This window comes from Eptatretus burgeri, chromosome 2, assembly GCF_056783735.1.
Source record: "Eptatretus burgeri isolate ZD-2024b chromosome 2, Ebu_testis_v1, whole genome shotgun sequence".
NCBI lineage: Eukaryota > Metazoa > Chordata > Myxini > Myxiniformes > Myxinidae > Eptatretus > Eptatretus burgeri.
The window spans coordinates 56,565,215-56,582,767 of NC_140962.1; the positions used below are offsets into that span (position 1 = coordinate 56,565,215).

At 42.3% G+C, this 17,553-nt stretch overlaps 1 long non-coding RNA gene across 1 annotated transcript in view; it reads right to left on the bottom strand.

Moving 5' to 3' along the window:
• The window catches only part of LOC147032093 (uncharacterized), a 34,336-nt gene extending 17,065 nt beyond the window's left edge, over window positions 1-17,271 (bottom strand). Inside the window, exon 1 of the long non-coding RNA XR_015055030.1 lies at window positions 15,605-17,271. This is a non-coding gene — a long non-coding RNA (uncharacterized LOC147032093). The remainder of the gene's footprint in view (window positions 1-15,604) is intronic.
• Between the last annotated feature and the right edge of the window lie 282 nt (window positions 17,272-17,553).

Consider the following 17,553-nt stretch of genomic DNA (forward strand, 5'->3'; position numbering starts at 1 on the left):
GTGAGGGATGGGGAATGGAGGTAGAGAGGGGATATGTCAGCAGATGAATGGCAAGGGTCATGTGGGCTGGAGGTGTGCACAGGAAGGAATGAAAAAATCCTGAAATTCCACTTTTTCGTTCGAAACAAATAGAGATCCCTCACATGGAAGATATCACTTGATTTCCTCTTGAGTTGTTTTATTCCACTTTTGCTCTTGCATTCCAGTACCAACGAGTAGTGCTGCATTATGAATAACACGACACTTCCAAGGAAGTATTAAGTCAGCTGTAGCATATGCAATGAAAGAATGAATGCAAAATATTCCATGATTGCTACATTATGCCTTTCAGACAGCAGCAAGCTCGATTTCCCTGTTTGTATTGCACTGTGAACCATGCCATGCTGAATCTTGCTTACTTTGCATGCCACTAATCCTGCTTTGCACAGCAGGAGAAAAAGATGCTAAAAATGATCGATGAGGGGGAGATAAGTGATTGAAACAATTGTAACTTTAGACATCTTATTCCATGGGCAACAGGATTCAGCAAAGGTAGGCACAATTCATAAAGAGGTGCCAAAGAGGGCAAAGTAAAACCATGTCGATGATGAAGGTTTGAATCTAAATGTGAAGTACGTTAAGTAAAATGTAAGTTCATAAATAACTAGATATCTCGGATCACAAAGCAATCGCCAAAGGTAAGCCTCCCCGGCTGCAAGGCTTACCCTTAGTGATCGCCGGGGACTTACCCTTGTCCCGCGATCCAGTGATGGCTTTCTTTTTTCAGACCACCATATGACCTTTACCTTCAACATTTAGGAATCGCCTGTAAATTAAAAAATGTGTCTCCAGCTACAATCTATCCATAAAGCTCACATCATGAAAATTGGAGGAAAATTATTCAAGTTATGATCAAAAAGGTGTTTTTTTGTTAATTTGGTCACAATCCGAAAAAAACTATGTCAAGAACATGAATCAAATATCAGGTGCACAACTTCAGTGCAGGTCCACTATTACGATGCAAAAACATCTTGGAAGGTATGAGATTCCGCTCTAGCAAAATTGAACAATGACAAAAGATTATTGCAGCCCACAATTTGACCTTGACCTTTAACTCAGAGGGTTATGATGTAAATAAAGTGGAAGTGTACCTTGCTCTAGTGATGGCAATTTTGTTCCAATCAGGCAAGCCTTCGTCGAGTTATTTTGAAAAATGTTAAAATGTCTATAATTGGGTCGTGACATTAGAAATTAGGTCAAGGTCAAAAAATTATGCCAACCTCGCATACTTTTTATTCCCATTATTTCTGCAAAATATCATTCCAAAAGTCCTCAGACATTGGCAGATAAAAAATGGAGAAACACTTAAATGGTGGTTTAGTATTCATTGGGCTCCAAGACCTCAACTTGTATCCCAGAGGGGTATGATGTAGATTCATCGTAAATGTGCCTTTCTCTAAGCTATCGGAAGTGGGCAATTTCGTAAATAAATTCTTAAGTGACCTTGAAAAGTGAAAAAAAAATCAGATTGGAGTTTGTTGCTTTGTTCTAAATCATAGTGATTTCCTCCTCAGGGAGAGGAATCTCAATGAGAAAAATTTGAGGAGCCATTCCTCATTCTGAGGATTATAAATTTTGAAATTGTTTCAGACCACGTCGCTCCACCTTTCAGGCCATGCTGCTTCTACGCACCCAACAATGGATGGAGGCCCTCAATATCGGACATGAGATTAGGGCCATCTCTCTGGACATATCTCGTAATTTTGATAAAGTCTGGCATCTCGTATTGCTCTGTAAACTCTGTGCTTATGGCATTCAAGGCCAATTCCACACATGGCTTTCTGACTTCCTCTCATGGCACAGGCAAGGCATGGCTCTCAACAAAATCCTTTCATCTCCTCTCTCTGTCAAGGCTGGAGTACCCCAAGGCAGTGTTCTGGGCATAGTCCTATTCCTGATATTCATCAATGATCTTTCTAACTCTCTGGAAAATCCTCTTTATCTCTTTGCTGATGACTCCACCCTCTTCCGTACCATCTGTAATCCCTCAGATCAGCAAGCAGTAGCCTCTTCACTCTCTGCAGATCTGGATGAAATCACAAGCTGTTCCAACACATAGTATATGTCTTTCAATCCTGACAAATCTCAAACTCTCACTCGCTCTCTCCAAAACGACCGTTTGGCAACCATCCTCTCCTCCAAGCAACTTTCTTAACAAACGTCTTGAGGAAGTTTAGTTATTTAAACTCCTGGGTCTCACTCTCAGCCATTATCTTTCTTGGACAAACTAGATTTTGAAGTCAGCCACCGACTGAGCATCCTCTGTCATTCAAAGTACTTCCTTGGCACACCTGAACTCCAATCCACCAATGAGGCCTTCAACTGCAGCTTGATGGAGTACTGCTCTCCACTCTGTGTTAGCTCTCCTGCCTCACATCTTCCTCAGCTTGATGCCATGGAAACCAAGGCCTTCAAGATTATTGGAATCTCCTGTGATGAAGCTGAGTCTATGGGCTTATCACTTGGCCATCACAGACAGGTCGGCGGTCTGTCTGTCTTCTACCACCTCATTCCTGGTCTTGCACCCTCTTGATCTTTCCATGCTTTGTCCCCTAGGCATCTGCAGGGCACACATGGTCCTCCATCAACCCCCTTCTAGTGAAACTACCTCAATCCAGAATCATTACTCACCTCCTCCCAATCATTACTTTTTTTCCCCCACCTGTTGAACCAACTTTCGCATTCTCTTCAATTTCATTCTTCCCTCCATATCTTCAAGACAGCTGTTTACCATTATCTCAGATCATCTCAAATCTGAAACCATGATATTTTCTACCCTCGTTAACCCCCAACCCTACCCACCCTAATTCCTCTTCCTTCCAAATTTCCAGTTTTCCCTCCTGAGAGTTTCCTTCTGTATCCATCTTGTCCACCCTATGCATCCTCTCCTATTCCCCATTCCTCCCCACACCCATTGTTTGGGCAGATCTGCCTACATTTTGGCTTTCAACTTTTCTGTTGGTGTTACCCCCCTTTCTCCACTGTTTATTTTATCCTATAGTATCCTGATCTGTTCAGTGTACTGTTACGGACCCGGGGTCGGGGGCGAGAAGACCACGGTTTTGCAGAACCTCAACAGTACTAATACTAGCTCTTCCACGAGCCTCGACTATGTATACAAAAAAAATAACGACAGCTGCGTCCTTGTATCATCAGTATGAAGTGACACCATCTCCAGATGTCCTTTGGAATGAATGTTGTACAATGAGCATAGCCCCTGCATATGTCAGCTGTCTATGTGTGGTTTATTATCCCCAGAGGTTCTCTGTGACTTCACTCACAACAACAGACTCAGTAGCTTATTCTCTCGATCAACAAGATGTGCTCACCCGGCAGCTGTAATAACCAAGCCTCAAATGAATGTAAATTTATGAGAGCCAAACAAGGGTACGAGTGGAATCAAGGAGACAGGCCAAAGACACAAACAAGCTTCAAGTCAGTTGTGGATCGGATAGATTGTGGCCGCAGGCACATGGTGATAGGAATTTATTTTTGCAATGTGCATTGATATGTTTGAAAGATGTCCAAAGCAATCACAGAGCAAAAAGGTCAGAGAACCTCTGAAGATCATGCATTTTCTGCCATACAAGCTGATGCTCCTTCGTATTTGGGAAAGGGTGGAAGAGGCACAGAAGTCATTGACGGGGCCAGATACATTTTATGTATGCAGGCAGAATTTAAAATCCCTTTTTCACCTTTTGGTCCAATATATCCTTCTTGCCTCCCTTTTCTTCTTACATCCATCCTCTCAACCTCGTGTGCCTTTATTCACCCCTCTACCAACACTTCTCTCCCTCACCTTCTCCAATCTGCTTCCTCTTACGATAATCATGTTGCAGTGGCACAACAATATTTGCTTTATTGCAATTGTATAGAAACTATCGCACTATTATAGTACTATTTTTGGGAAGTTTGCCTAGTAGCATCTGATACCGTATGTCATCACCCACCAGAGGGATTGGCATAATGTTAAAATAACCTGTGTAATGTGTGCTACTGATTGCATAACTGGCCATCACCCATACACATCCAAACTATTACGAGTTGCAGAACCACTTAATTTCAAAACATCATGAATCACTTCAATTTTATTGTACTAGTGCGGCCTGTAGGTGCGTGACCGTAGGTGCGTGCCAGTATGTGCAGCTTCGTTCCTTCGCTCTCGTAAACAACGACTGGATTGGGGCATTTTTCAATAACATCGGACCAACCGTATCATAAATGGCCATAACTTGGGAAACACCTGGGAAACATACTCAGGTCCCCAGCGTCAATTGTGACGTCATATCAAACGAAGAAGAAGAAGAATTGTGACGCCCACTCTCTCTCGACCCCCCCTCTATCCCCCCTAGTCTCACCTTCCTCTCTCGCCCCTCCTCTCTCGCCCCTTCCTCTCTCCCCCTCTCTTGAAATGTGACGCCCTCTCTCTCACCCCCTCTCTCTCTCTCACCCCCCTCTCACCCTCCCCTCTCTTTCACCACCCCTCTCTCGCCCCTCTCTCCCCCCCTTTCTCGCCCTCCTCTCTCCCCCCACCTAGTGCGTGCCCGTAGGTGCGTGCCAGTATGTGCAGCTTCGTTCCTTCGCTCTCGTAAACGATGACTGGATTGGGGCATTTTTCAATTCGATCGGACCAACCGTATCATAAATGGCCATAACTTGGGAAACACCTGGGAAACATACTAAGGTCCCCAGCGTCAATTGTGACGTCATATCAAACAAAGAAGAAGAAGAATTGTGACGCCCCCACTCTCTCGCCCCCACTCTTACCCCCTCCTCTCTCCCCCTCTCTTGAATTGTGATGCCCCCTCTCTCTCACCCCCCTCTCTCCCTCTCTTCTCTTGCCCCCTCTCTCCCCCCTTTCTCGCCCTCCTCTCCCCCCCTTCCCCCTCCTCTCTCGCCCCTCTCTCTGTAAATGTATTCACAAATGTCGACCAAGCACAACAATTAATTCAAACCTTGGGAAAAAACAGCTTTCAAACCCTTGGGAAACAACTGTTTCCCTTGGGAAAATTCAATCCTTGGGATTAATTAATAATTTGAACAATTAATTCAAACCTTAGGAAAAAACAGCTTTCAAACCTTGGGAAATGGCTGAAACGGATGAAGAACGATATCAAACCTTGAAAAGGCACATAATCAGGTCCCCAGCATCGATTGTGACGTCATCCCAAACGAAGAAGAAGAAGAAGAAGAAGAATTGTGACGTCAATCGTGCAAAAAAAAAAAACAAAGAATAAATAAATAAACATTGTAACGTCATAGCACTGTGTCCTGTCATTGGTTGACAGGCATTATTGGTCGTTATTGGTTGACAGACATTGGTCATTGTATCACGTTATTCTTTTTATTACTGCCAATTATTGTGCTATTATTATTATTATTATTAATATGCTGTTATCATTCTTCTGAGATATCATTGGGAAAAAATGGCATGATAAGGTGGAACGACACTTCAGCTGCGATATATACACCTTTCCAACACTGAAAAAAGCAATAAAATGGCCGTAACTTGGGAACCGCTCGTCCGATTAATATCAAACCTTGAAAAGGCACATCCGCGGGTCCCCAGCAATATTCCTGGCAAGTTTCAATCAGATCAGAGATGTGGTTGTCGAGAAACGGCGGTCGCAGACAGACAGACACAGACACAGACACACAGACACAGACACATTGCTGGAATTATAGATAGATGTGAACATGTTGAAATAAATGTTATTGAAGAGAGTGTGGAGGTTTGTTCCACAGGTGGGAGAAAAGATGAATGAATGAGTGGAGGTGTGCAGTGATCCTGTATTTTGGGACTTTCACCAGAAGGATGTTACTGGCAGACCACATCCACCCTGCAGAAACAAGGGGTTGACAGAGGACGCAATGAGCAGAGGGTGCAAACCAGAAAGGAGGCAATAGAAGACAGAGAGACTACTGACCTGTCTGCAAAGTGAAAGTGATTGGCCCATTGACTCACATTCTTCATGGGAGATTATAATAATTTTGAAGGCTTTAGTTTCCATGGAGTCAAGCTGAACATGGTGTGAGGTAGTGGCCTCATCCCACAGGGGAAATCAGTACTCATTCAAGCTGATGAAGGCCTTGTAGGTGGATAAGTGTTCAGGTGTACCAAGGAAGGACGGAGGATACCCAGTCAGATACTGGCTTTGGAGACCAACTTAGAAATGGGGATTGCCCTAAGAAATATAGCTGATAATGAGACTCAAACGTTTCAGTGACTGAACGTCTTCAATGGGATTGTTAAGAAAGTATGTAGATGAGAAGATATGCCAGACAGTCCTTTCAGAGCGAGAGTGAGAGTGCGAGATTCGTCAGGATTGAAAGATGTATTCCAAGTGTTTGACAAGCTTTGGATTTTATCAAAGTCTGAAAAGAGGGAAGAGGCTGCAGCCTGCCTGTCTGAAGAATGAGGTGTGTCAAGGCAGGGCATTGAATCATTAGCAAAGAGACAGAGAGGGTTTTTCAGAGTCAGAGAGATCATTGGTGAAGATTAGGATTTGAATGGGGCCCAGAGCAATGGTTTGGGGGCAGTCCAGCCTTTAGAGGGAGAGGAGACTAAAGGATTCCGTTGAGAGCCACACCTTGTCTGTGAGAGGAAGTCAATAAGCCATGAGTACCAGCTTTCTGGTATCTTGTGTCCGAGTGGAGACAGGTCCAGGATTGTGCCCAATAGCCAAGGAGAACACTTAGGTAGCACCAATGCTCTGCACAGAGTGTGGTCCCAATGGATGGATGGAATAAGCCATGTGTGGAGTTGGCATTACATGCCATAGGCAGAATGTTTGTTGAGCAAGGCAGGAGGCCAGACTGTATCGAAAGCTCGAGATATGTCTTCAGAGATGGTCTTAATCTCATGTCTGACATTGAGGGCCTCCATCCATTGTTGAGAGAGTAGAAGCAGCATGTCCAAGGTGGAGTGTCCTGGTCTGGATCTGAATTGGTGATCTGAGATGAAGTGGTTGGAGAAATGAATGGATTTCACATCAACTTCGATGATGGATTCCATGACTTTTCTAATGATTGTAAGTAAGCTAATACAGTAGGTCTGTAGTTAAGGGGATCCGTTTTTGCACTTTTTTGGTAATGTGGTGATATTGGTTGACTTCCAAGCAGATGTAAGATGACCTTAGGCAAATGGTTGGGTGAACAGAGCAGGTAGAGAATGTCCAAGAGCAACAAAGCAGGTTTTTAGGACACATGAGCCGATGATTAAGGGCTTTCATCCATTGTTGAGAGAGCAGAAGCAGCATTTCCACAGGTGAAAGATTACACATGGATAAGGTTATAATTATGGTGAAGGGGAGGGGGGGGTTGACTGTCTGTATCTAAGCCAATGGCCTGAGATCACATTATGAGAGAAAAGGAAGGTTTTGATGTCAACTGTGATGATAGATTAAATCACTTTGCTTATTATTGGAAGTACGTGACTTGGCTTGTCATTAAGAGGATCTGTTTTTGCTCCATGTTTGTATATTGCAGGAGTGTTGGCTGATTTCCAAGTTGTCAGAAAGTGACCTAAAGAAAAGGCGCAGGTGAACAGAGTCAAAACAGGATATGCAAGAGTGGCAGGGAAATATTTTTTGGGGTATTTATGCCATCAGGGCTTGTTGCAGAATCAGAGTTGAGGGCACTCAAAACTTATCTTCTTTCTCAGGTAAGAAAGACACAATGTCCAGGAGCAGTTGGGTATGAGAGGATAGGTAGGATAGGTAGGATAGGTGTAGCGAGGGGTTGGATATGTGAGATTTAAAAACAAACTCATAATTGAGGCATTCGGCTTTCACACAAACAGAATTGGCCATTAGTGAAGTGAGATGGTAGTCTGCAGTCCCTACTGGTCAGCCTGAGTGAACTGCCGGAATCCGATCATAGCTTGAGAGATGTTTACCACCGACTGTGCACCATAATTCCAAGCTATTATACTGGCCTGAAAGACATTTACAAACCCATAAAATATTGTGTTTCACCATAAAAAAAGGTGCAGATGGATCAACTCTCATCTTTGTCAGGGTTTTACTTCTAAGCTGGAAGCAAGAAGATTTGACCAGTTCCTCAATCTGAAATGTGTCATCCTTGAGGATCCTCTGAAACTAGTAAAACAACAACGCTTGGGTTGACCTGCCAGTGTTCACAGCTGAACCTCTGGCTCGTGATATGAGGAATACACGTCAAATGTCATGTCCCATATGTGTTTGATCTTTGTCTCATAATGCCCAAGCTATTAATGTAAAAGTACACTTATTTTTTATCTCCATCACTGAACGTGAAGGAGGTAATGTTTTCACCCCTTTCTGTCTGTTTGTCTGTGTGTAGAATATCTCAAAAAAGTTTTGGACTGATCCAGATGAAATTTTGTGGACAGGTTGGGTGTGTGAAAAGGACGAAATGGTTGGATTTTGGTGAAGATCTGGATCCGGATTCGAATACTATAATTTTTAAGGGATTCATCACCATCGAGAGATCGGGCCAAAATCGATATATGGCATGATATCTCAAAAGGTTGTGGACGGATTTGTTGAAACTTGGGGGACACGTTGGGTGTGTGGACAGGACAAATTGATTCAATTTTGATGAAGATCTCAATCTGTATCTGGATACGAGATTTATTTAATTTTTAAAGTAGGTCGGTGGTCTTTCTGTCTTCTTCCGTCTCCTCTCCGGTCTCTCTCCCCCCGCTCTGTCTGCGACATGTCCCCACCATATTTCTGCAGGGCGCTCAAGGTCTGCCAACAACCCCCTTCTGGTAAAACTACCGAAATTACGAATCACTGCTCACCTTCACTATTTCACTCCTCTTTTTCCTGCCTTTGGAATAAACACCCTCACTCTGTTCAATCCCATTCTTCCCTCCAGGCCTTCAAAACAGTTGTTCACCACCACCTATTATCAATCCCCATCCAAAACCTTGATCTTTTCTCCCCCAGTTAATCCACCCCAAACCCACCTCCTTCAAATTCCCTGCTTTCCTTCCTGAAAGTCCCTGTAATATCCATCTTGTATACCCCGTGTTCCCCACCCCATCGCTCTCCCTTCCACAGATCTCCAAATGTCTCTGTTCCCTACTGTTTTGTCGTTCCCTCTCCCAACACTCTTGTCTCATGCCCCCTTTGCTGTATGTTGTGTGTTAGCGCTCATACGAGCCTCGACAATGTATACAAAAAAAAGAAGTGAATCTTCACCATTGAGAGATAAGGCCAAAACCGATATATAGCATGATATTTCAAAAATGTATTGGGCCCGATATATTCTCGTGGATCAGGCATTGCATGGCAAAGTTACGCGCTCTACCGAGTGCCCTTCTAGTTACTGATGTATTTGTCCTACATGTAATTTATATATGTACAAGCTCCACAAAATTTAGAACATCTGCCAACTCTTCAAAATAAGTCATCTCATTACTTCATCAAAGGTGAAGATTTTCCTGTTGGAAAGGTGGAGCAATATGTACACCACCCATCCATCTACCCACAGTAAAACGTCCCCAGTCCTTGTTACATGTTCAGTATCATGGACGTCCACACAAGAGGTCTCTCCAGCCATTGGTAAAATTTCAAATGAACAATTAGGTATACTGAAAATAAGGACTGAGAAGAGATATATATTTGAGTAGGGGGCATGTTTCCCTAACCTTTCCCAACCTTTTCCTCCCACCTTAATTGACTGACGTAGTTATATGATAACTACTTTCTACTCGCAGCCAACTGTGTTCCACTGTCACACAGTCTGGAAGATTTCCCAAAGGTCCCTCAGATAGTCTGTGGATGCTTGGAATTTTCGTCATTGAATCAGCTTGAACAAAACTGTAATTATAAATCAACCCACACCAGAAACAGATGAAGCACCAAATATCTGTAGTGACAATATCATGCTCAACTATGGTTCTGAATTCAATGACTTGGACAGTAAGTTTCAGTGACTTGCAACAACTCACTAAACCGATAAAATTATCACCAGAATTCATGACAACCTTCTTTTGGCAGGCTTCAATTTACAGTATGGAAATAGCACAACATCAAAACAAAACCCCCGATCTACTACTGTGTCAGCATCGCGATTGTACAAATGTGAATGTTGGAGGAACTTCAGCAGGAATATAAAATAACTCGAACAACTCCGGCAATACAAAATGCAAACCAGACTCCACATCAAATCATAAAACAACGTGTCCAATTTGGACTTTCTCAAGTGCTGTAACAAGCTGACCATCCATTAATGCTGTTTCGAGTCCAACTGCATTGACATGATAATCTTGTAATGACAGTCTTGATTACAAAAGTAAGTGTTCTCTGGAAGCCAGTTGTTTGAAAACTGAAGAAAAAGAAAGATGAGGGAGTGAGGAGGGAATATAGAATGAAACTAGAAGGGCACTTGGTAGAGTGCATACCTCTGCTACGTAATGACAGATGCACGAAAACATACCGAGCCTAATAAAATTTTGAGACATTGTGCTATATATCGTTTTTGGCCCTTTCTCTCAATGGTGAAGATTCACTTTAAAAATTATCGCATCCGGATGTTCCCCAAAATTGAATCAATTCTTCCTTGTCACACACCCAACATGTCCACCAAGTTTTGTCCGAATCTGTTGACAACTTTTTGAGATATCCTGCACACAGACAGACAACCAGATGCAGACAGAGAGGGGAAAAACATAACTTCCTTCACCTTCCGTGGCGGAGATAAAAACTGAAAAACATATTCAAAGCATGTGGTCTTGACTGAGAGAAAGGGAAGACAATTAGACGACAGTAAGATGTGGAGATCTAAATGTCCTCAAGGACTGTAATCCTTTGAAACGTATCAAGGTGAATGAGCATTTAACTTAAGGAGCCACCTATTGACTGATTGATGATGTGTTGTGGAAAATAAGACTCCTTTTCATCTGACATGATGGAAATGTTTCGAAATATTCTCACTGATCTGAGGAGGTGGGAGGGCGACAACATGATAAAGTACACAAGACATTCATCTACTTGAAGCTTTCCCCACAAATGATAAGTTGGCGTTTTTGTATGTCTCTTGTTTTTCGTCTTCCATTCTCCTGCATGTTGGTGCAGTACAAACGTTGAGACTCATGAAATTACTGACAGGTCTCAGCCTCTGTATACTAATAATATATATATATATATATATATATATATATATATATATATATATATATATATATATATATATATATATATATATATATATATATACTGTTACGGATTTGGAAACCATATACATCCAACATACAGATGTCCCAAAAGTCAGTTATGTCGTTAAGTATGTGGGTTGTCAGATCCCCTTCCTTTTGTCTAGTGGGAGAATCAAAGGCGTGTGTTGCGGTTTCTTTTCGTTAGGTTATTACATCTAACAAGCCATCTAACAACCATCCCATCCCCAGTCATGATCCACCACCAACCGGCTGCCTTCCCGCATCCTGACGTGTTGAAGTGGGATCTACGAAGGGGTGACTGTTACGAAGGGGTTACGAAGGTTGTTATGAAGGGGTGGTTACAGCAGTTGTTATGAGGGCTGTCACGAGGGTTGAGCAGAAGGTCGTCGAGGCGGCGAACGTGTCTCTGTTGGCCCTCTACAAGGAAAGGAAGAGTGACCCTGACCCCCCCCTCCATGGACCCCAGCCATTCACCACATGAGCTCTGCCACGAACCTCGAGTCCCACAAGTGCGACTGGGGACCAAACCAGAAACCATTGTAAGGTGCCGCAGCACGGAATACCCCATTTCTCTGATGGCCACGTACCCATCCAAACTCTGACCCCCAGCTTGTCTCTCTCCTCGGCTGCGAGGGTCCAATAAAGAACTCTGGGTTTCTTTTCATTTGTGTGTGTGTCTGCGTGTGGGCCTGTCTGGTAAATAGAACTGAATAAGTGTTTTGGATCATTGTAAATATTTCTTGTTTGCATATTCACGTTAAGTCTTGCCTTTGTCTTTTTATTGTAAATAAAACTTGTTAGAAATGTCCCTAGTTCATTTCCGTCCAGCATGGTTCGGATCTGAGTTTAGGCGGGGTTTTATCCTCGGTAATCGGTCCATTGTAGCCAGGACGTCCTGGGCAGGCCCGCTCGACTGCATCAAGCTGGAAAGGTAGGTGGCAGAGTGGTAGTCGGTAGGTGTAAATTTACGGCTGCTGCTAGAGTGAATCCAGTTCAGCCAGGCGTTCCGAGGGCTTGGATCCCCAGTAGCCAAGATCGCGTGGTGACTTATGTACATTGGATCTAGACAAAATAACCCTATGCCATGCGGTCGAGATATTGGCGTTCCACGGTCGATTAAGCGACCCGCCGGCTCGCGGAGTTATCCGAGCAACGGCCTACAATTCCGGGAGGTTGGTGGGAGATGGCGTAACCTCCCCCACCTAGTGGTCGTTCTCGCCATCGACCCCCGGCCCACAAAAATACCATTCCTTTCACACTTTCACATAGGGCTGCTGAGGCAGTTTAATTGGCAAAGAGAACAGTCCTGGATGGGTCACCACTCCACCACAGGAATGGTCATTACCCCAGTACACGAGTACTCATTTTACCAACCTCAGATGGATGACAGGCTGAGTCATCCCAATGGGGTGTTGATTCAACAGTCTGACACGTGCTTAAACTCAAGACCCTCAGATCTTAAGCCAGCCACCTTCACCATTAAACCAACACCACAACTTCAGGTTTTGTGTATTACATGAAAATGTGAAGTGCATTTTGCAGTTTCAACCTAATTTAACAGGAAAATGAAGACTTTTGGTGCAATGTTTTTTTTTCCAGGGGCTTCTCATTGGCTAATCATATTTTGGGCATGACATTATTGGTGGGTCTGGTTTTTGCAGGTCATCCAATATATAAATTTGTCAGTGACCACCTCAAGGAAGGTGGAATTTTACAAAAGGCAGAAACTTTACTAGAAGCAGACTTTCATGAGATATACTACAAGAAACGAATGTTTTATCCTACAGTCTGTTCAGTGAGATTCTGCTGGGACTGCTGCTACAAAAGAATTAGATTTGGCCTTGTAAGACTTCCTCAATTGTACCGCACCCTTCGAAAGTGCTGGAAGTTTTGATTTATCTTCTGCTCATTACTTCTGCTTATTCAAGTCTATTTTTTTTACTCAACTCCCTAACTGTTACCAAATACTGGTGGATCTCTCTGAAAAGCTTCCAAAGAGTCAAGAAAAGGAATATTAGAAGCAACGGCCTCATCAGTTAATTAGCTTCATGACACCGGTCTCAAACTTAATTCATGACGATTAAACTTGACTACATTGAACGCGCCAAACCACTGGGCATCTGTCATGCCAAGTGCAGCGTGAATCATCTCCGATTGTCACAGTTGCTTTGCTCCATCAGGACATGCCGAGTGATAGCGACACAGTGTTTCAGGGGCTGAAACTGCATGCTCACTAAAATCCCTTCATGCCTGAGAGGTCAAGTGCTCTCATTCTAGTGGGGTGCTTACTCACAGTCATTTTGTTGGCTACGCACATTACTTTCAACTCGGAAGGAGACTAGAAAATTTCAATTCTTAACACCAGCTGCTTTTTTTTCTTTTTTAAAATCTTGCCCAACATTTCTGTGAGAGTCTCACTGTTATCAGAAACGTGCGAAGATTCACATAAAATAATTTTAACGACAGTTTACCTTTTCACTGGAAATGACAACAATTTACGATATTTCATTTGTTAGTGTTACGTCATTTTACCTTGCAGTTTCCTCATAAAATGTATTTACATCGATGAAAGTGCTTTGAAATAACTACTATGAACAGGAAGGGACCTTGGTACAAGCAGAACATTATGGTTTCTTTATGGCAACAATATAAACAAAAAATAGAGCAAAAGAGATTGCAGACCCACACCAGGACTTTGTTTTGTGTGGTGCTTGTATAGTTTTGTGTGGTGCATTTTGTGTGGCGTTTGTGTACTGGTGTGTTACGTGATTAATAAAACATAATTAGAGCTGCCACTTTATAACTGCTGGCAGTGATAACCGGGTACCAAGGCACCCCGCTTTGATCAGGACACCTGACCCTGATCAATGACGTTTTTCATTATTTTTCTGTTGAATTCACAATGGGATTAAAATAAATTCAATTCAAATCAAATGGAAGACCAAATTGGTACAATCCTGGTTTGGAGTTATCAGAAGGAATCCGAACAAGAAAAAAAGCAAAGACGAAGTCATCAAGAGGAACCTGGGTAAGATTCTGGTTTCAGCTACTACACCTCTACCCTCAAACCCATCCAGGCACAGCCAAGTGATCCTTATTCAAAAAAAAATATTCTGGCTGCGAGAACATGCATCCGATCAGGTTGAAATTTAAAACATATATTCCCCATCAAAACCAGATCATAATTGTGAAGTTTCACATCAATCGATGAAGTGGTTAAAGAAAAATATATATTTTTAACATTTTCATTCAATCCAATATGGCTGCAAGACCATGTGACCTATTAATTATTCATGAACACAATGGTATCCCCAAGGCTTGGGGAAAATGTGTGTGAAGTTTGCCCTCAATCTGTCCAGCCATTATGGAGAAGAAGAAGGTTAAAGGTTTTACTGTATATCCAATATGGCTGCCAAACCATGTGACATATGACAAAGGTAGGATCGTGTTGTTCCTCATGGATAGGCGGCAGTCATAGCAGTAAACTTTCACCTCGAATTGTTCAGGTGTTTCAGAGAAGATTTTTGATGGTTTTTATTTTAAAATATAGCTGCCTAAGCACATGACCGATGACATCATCTCTTTTTTTTTTTTTCTTTCTGTGGACCAATTTATCCCAAGATGACACAAATATTTCCATACAGTTCGGTTGTAGCATTTGATGTATGCAATTATGATGTCATCATGAAGGCACCTTTGATGTCATACAAAAATTACTCATATTCCCCATGTGGAGTACTTGCCATGTGCTAAGTTTCAATTTTTTCCTTGGAGCGGTTTCAGAGATGCAGAAGTCCAAATTTTTCCCATTTTTCCAACATGGCTACCACACCACGTGACATGTCACATTGTAATCATCATTGAAACATTTTACAATGAATCGTCACTCTTATGGTGAAAATTTTGTGTCAATGTGACAAGCGGTTGCAGAGAAAACCCGTACTCACGTTCTGTGCGGACAGACAGACACAAATGGACACAAATGCGATACACTCTCCTTTGATGAGGATAACAAGATACATTACTCTCACAGTAAGAATTGTAGTTTGAACACCTTAAAAGCCAAAACATGCTGTCTAGGCCCTGAAAGGATAGCTGTTTTTTTTGTATATAAAAATCAAGGCTCGTGGAAGAGCTCAAACACTGATGGATCTGGACACAACAGAACAAAATTAACAATAGAAAGAGGGGGGAAACACCAACAGCAGGGTGGAAGGATAAACTAGAGGAAGACTTGGACAAATAATGGAAAGAGGAGTAATGAGGGGTGGGGTGGATGCATGGGGTGGACAAGATGCATACAGAAGCAAACTCTTACGAAGGAAAAACTGGAAATTTGGAAGGAGGTGGGGCTTGGGGGAGGGAGGTTAGTGATGTAAAAAAAAATCATGGTCTTACATGGGGTGATCTGATATGGTGGTAAACAGTTGTCTTGAAGATCGGATGGGAAGAATGAGATTGAAGAGAATGTGGAAATTGATTCCACAGGTGAAAAAAGAGAGGAACGAATGAGTGGAGTTGATCAGTGATTCTGTGTTTTGGGAGCAACACCAGAAGGGGTTCATGTTGGACCACGTGCTCCCTACAGAAACCTGGGGAGGGAGGGGCGGCAACAAAGCACACAAAGAGCAGAGAGTGCAAAATCAGAAAGGAGGTGGTAGAAGTCAAAGAGACCACCGACCTGTCTGCAATGGAAAAGTCATTGGCCCATGGACTCGGCTTCAATGCGGGAGATTCCAATGATCTTGAAGGCAAAACTGTTTATGCATCTCTTTATAGATATATTACTTTCTCTGTTGATGGAAATGCTTGCAAATTTGTCGAGACATTCCACACTGAGCTTTTGGACAACAGTTTCACAACAAGGCCACTTCCTGCGTTTGAGTTTCACTCCCTTACTATTGGCCTACATCGAGGTCTCCAACTAGTTTTATGTTTCAAGGTGGTTCAAGATTCTTCCATTTAAATAACTAGTTATGGATAGGAACCAATAGGAAAACATTGAATTGGTTCTTATACTTAAAAGACAGTAAATGAGAAAAAATATGAGCTGACAGAATTTCTCAGAGGTGGTGTTGTCATCTTTGAGCTGTATAGTTGGTTGTATTCCCGATCCGACTATAACCAGTCAACCTAGTGCTTTATAGATGGGTAACTGCATCAATGTGTGTGCCAAACTGTGGAGGGGACATTAAACGAGCCGTTTCATCTGCTCGTTTCATCTGCTCGCATTTGCTTGTGGATATTAAGCATCCTGACATACCTTTTGAAATAAAACAATAGACCATTGTGTGTTGGTCGTCTTGCGAATTTCTAAATTGCTGTTTCCTGATTCCCTTGCCATTAAAAAAAAAACAACTCACAATGGACAAACACAAGCTACAGACTCACTTTCAGATTAAGAAAAAGATATTTCTGTTTACATTGGCAGAGGGATACAAAATCAATCGCTCGAGAAGGGGAATTTCAAGATCGAAAAAGTCTGGTCAATTCACTTGTTTCATTATTTTCTCGATGACTTTTTTTTTGTTCAAAGTGATTGGAATTTACCTTGATCTGCCTTTAATTGCATTTCAATTGCTTCCTATTGAAATCTACTTATGTTTATTATTCTTACTTTTAAACAAAAGTACCATACGTGTATGGCTAGTATTTATATCGTGGTGTTTTCATCTTTAAAGTTGGTTGTTGTGTTGGGTTACATTTGCCATCTATCAAACATTTTGTTTTGCTAATGAGCCAGCTGCTAAACAATCATGCTACTGAGGCAGGTGCTAAATCTCTTTTCAGATTCTAAAGTATAAAATAGATTGTTCTATGCCATTGAGAATTTCTTTTGAGTGTTTTTCTATGAAGTTGATGATGTTTCTTTGGCTTTGCTCCATATTTTGGAGCTGAAAATGATAAAATGCATCCCCTTTATTCTCTCGTGTATGCTGTCCAAGGGCTCCTGTAGTCAACTGGATCATTTGCAACATCTTTGAAACTGAGTCCATGTGTCTGTTAACTTATGTCTTTCAATTCTCCTGACCATTGTCACCCGATGCTTTCTCCAACACCCATTATATCCTCACTCAGGCCCCCCACATCCGCTCCCCTCCCCCACCGATCATCCCACCCCTTTCCTTTCTGCCACTCATTCACTCATGTGTGATGTCTTTGTTTCCGTTTGCCTTTTATCCCAGTCACCCATCAACTTGCTGCCCTCTGTCGTTTCACCCCTCCACAAATCTCAATTTCTGAATAAAATAAAATAAAAAAAAACATTGATTGATACCTGAACATATTTGGCTAAACTTTCATTGGCTATTTGACCAACCTGAAATTTTGCTGTGTTATGTTCTTCC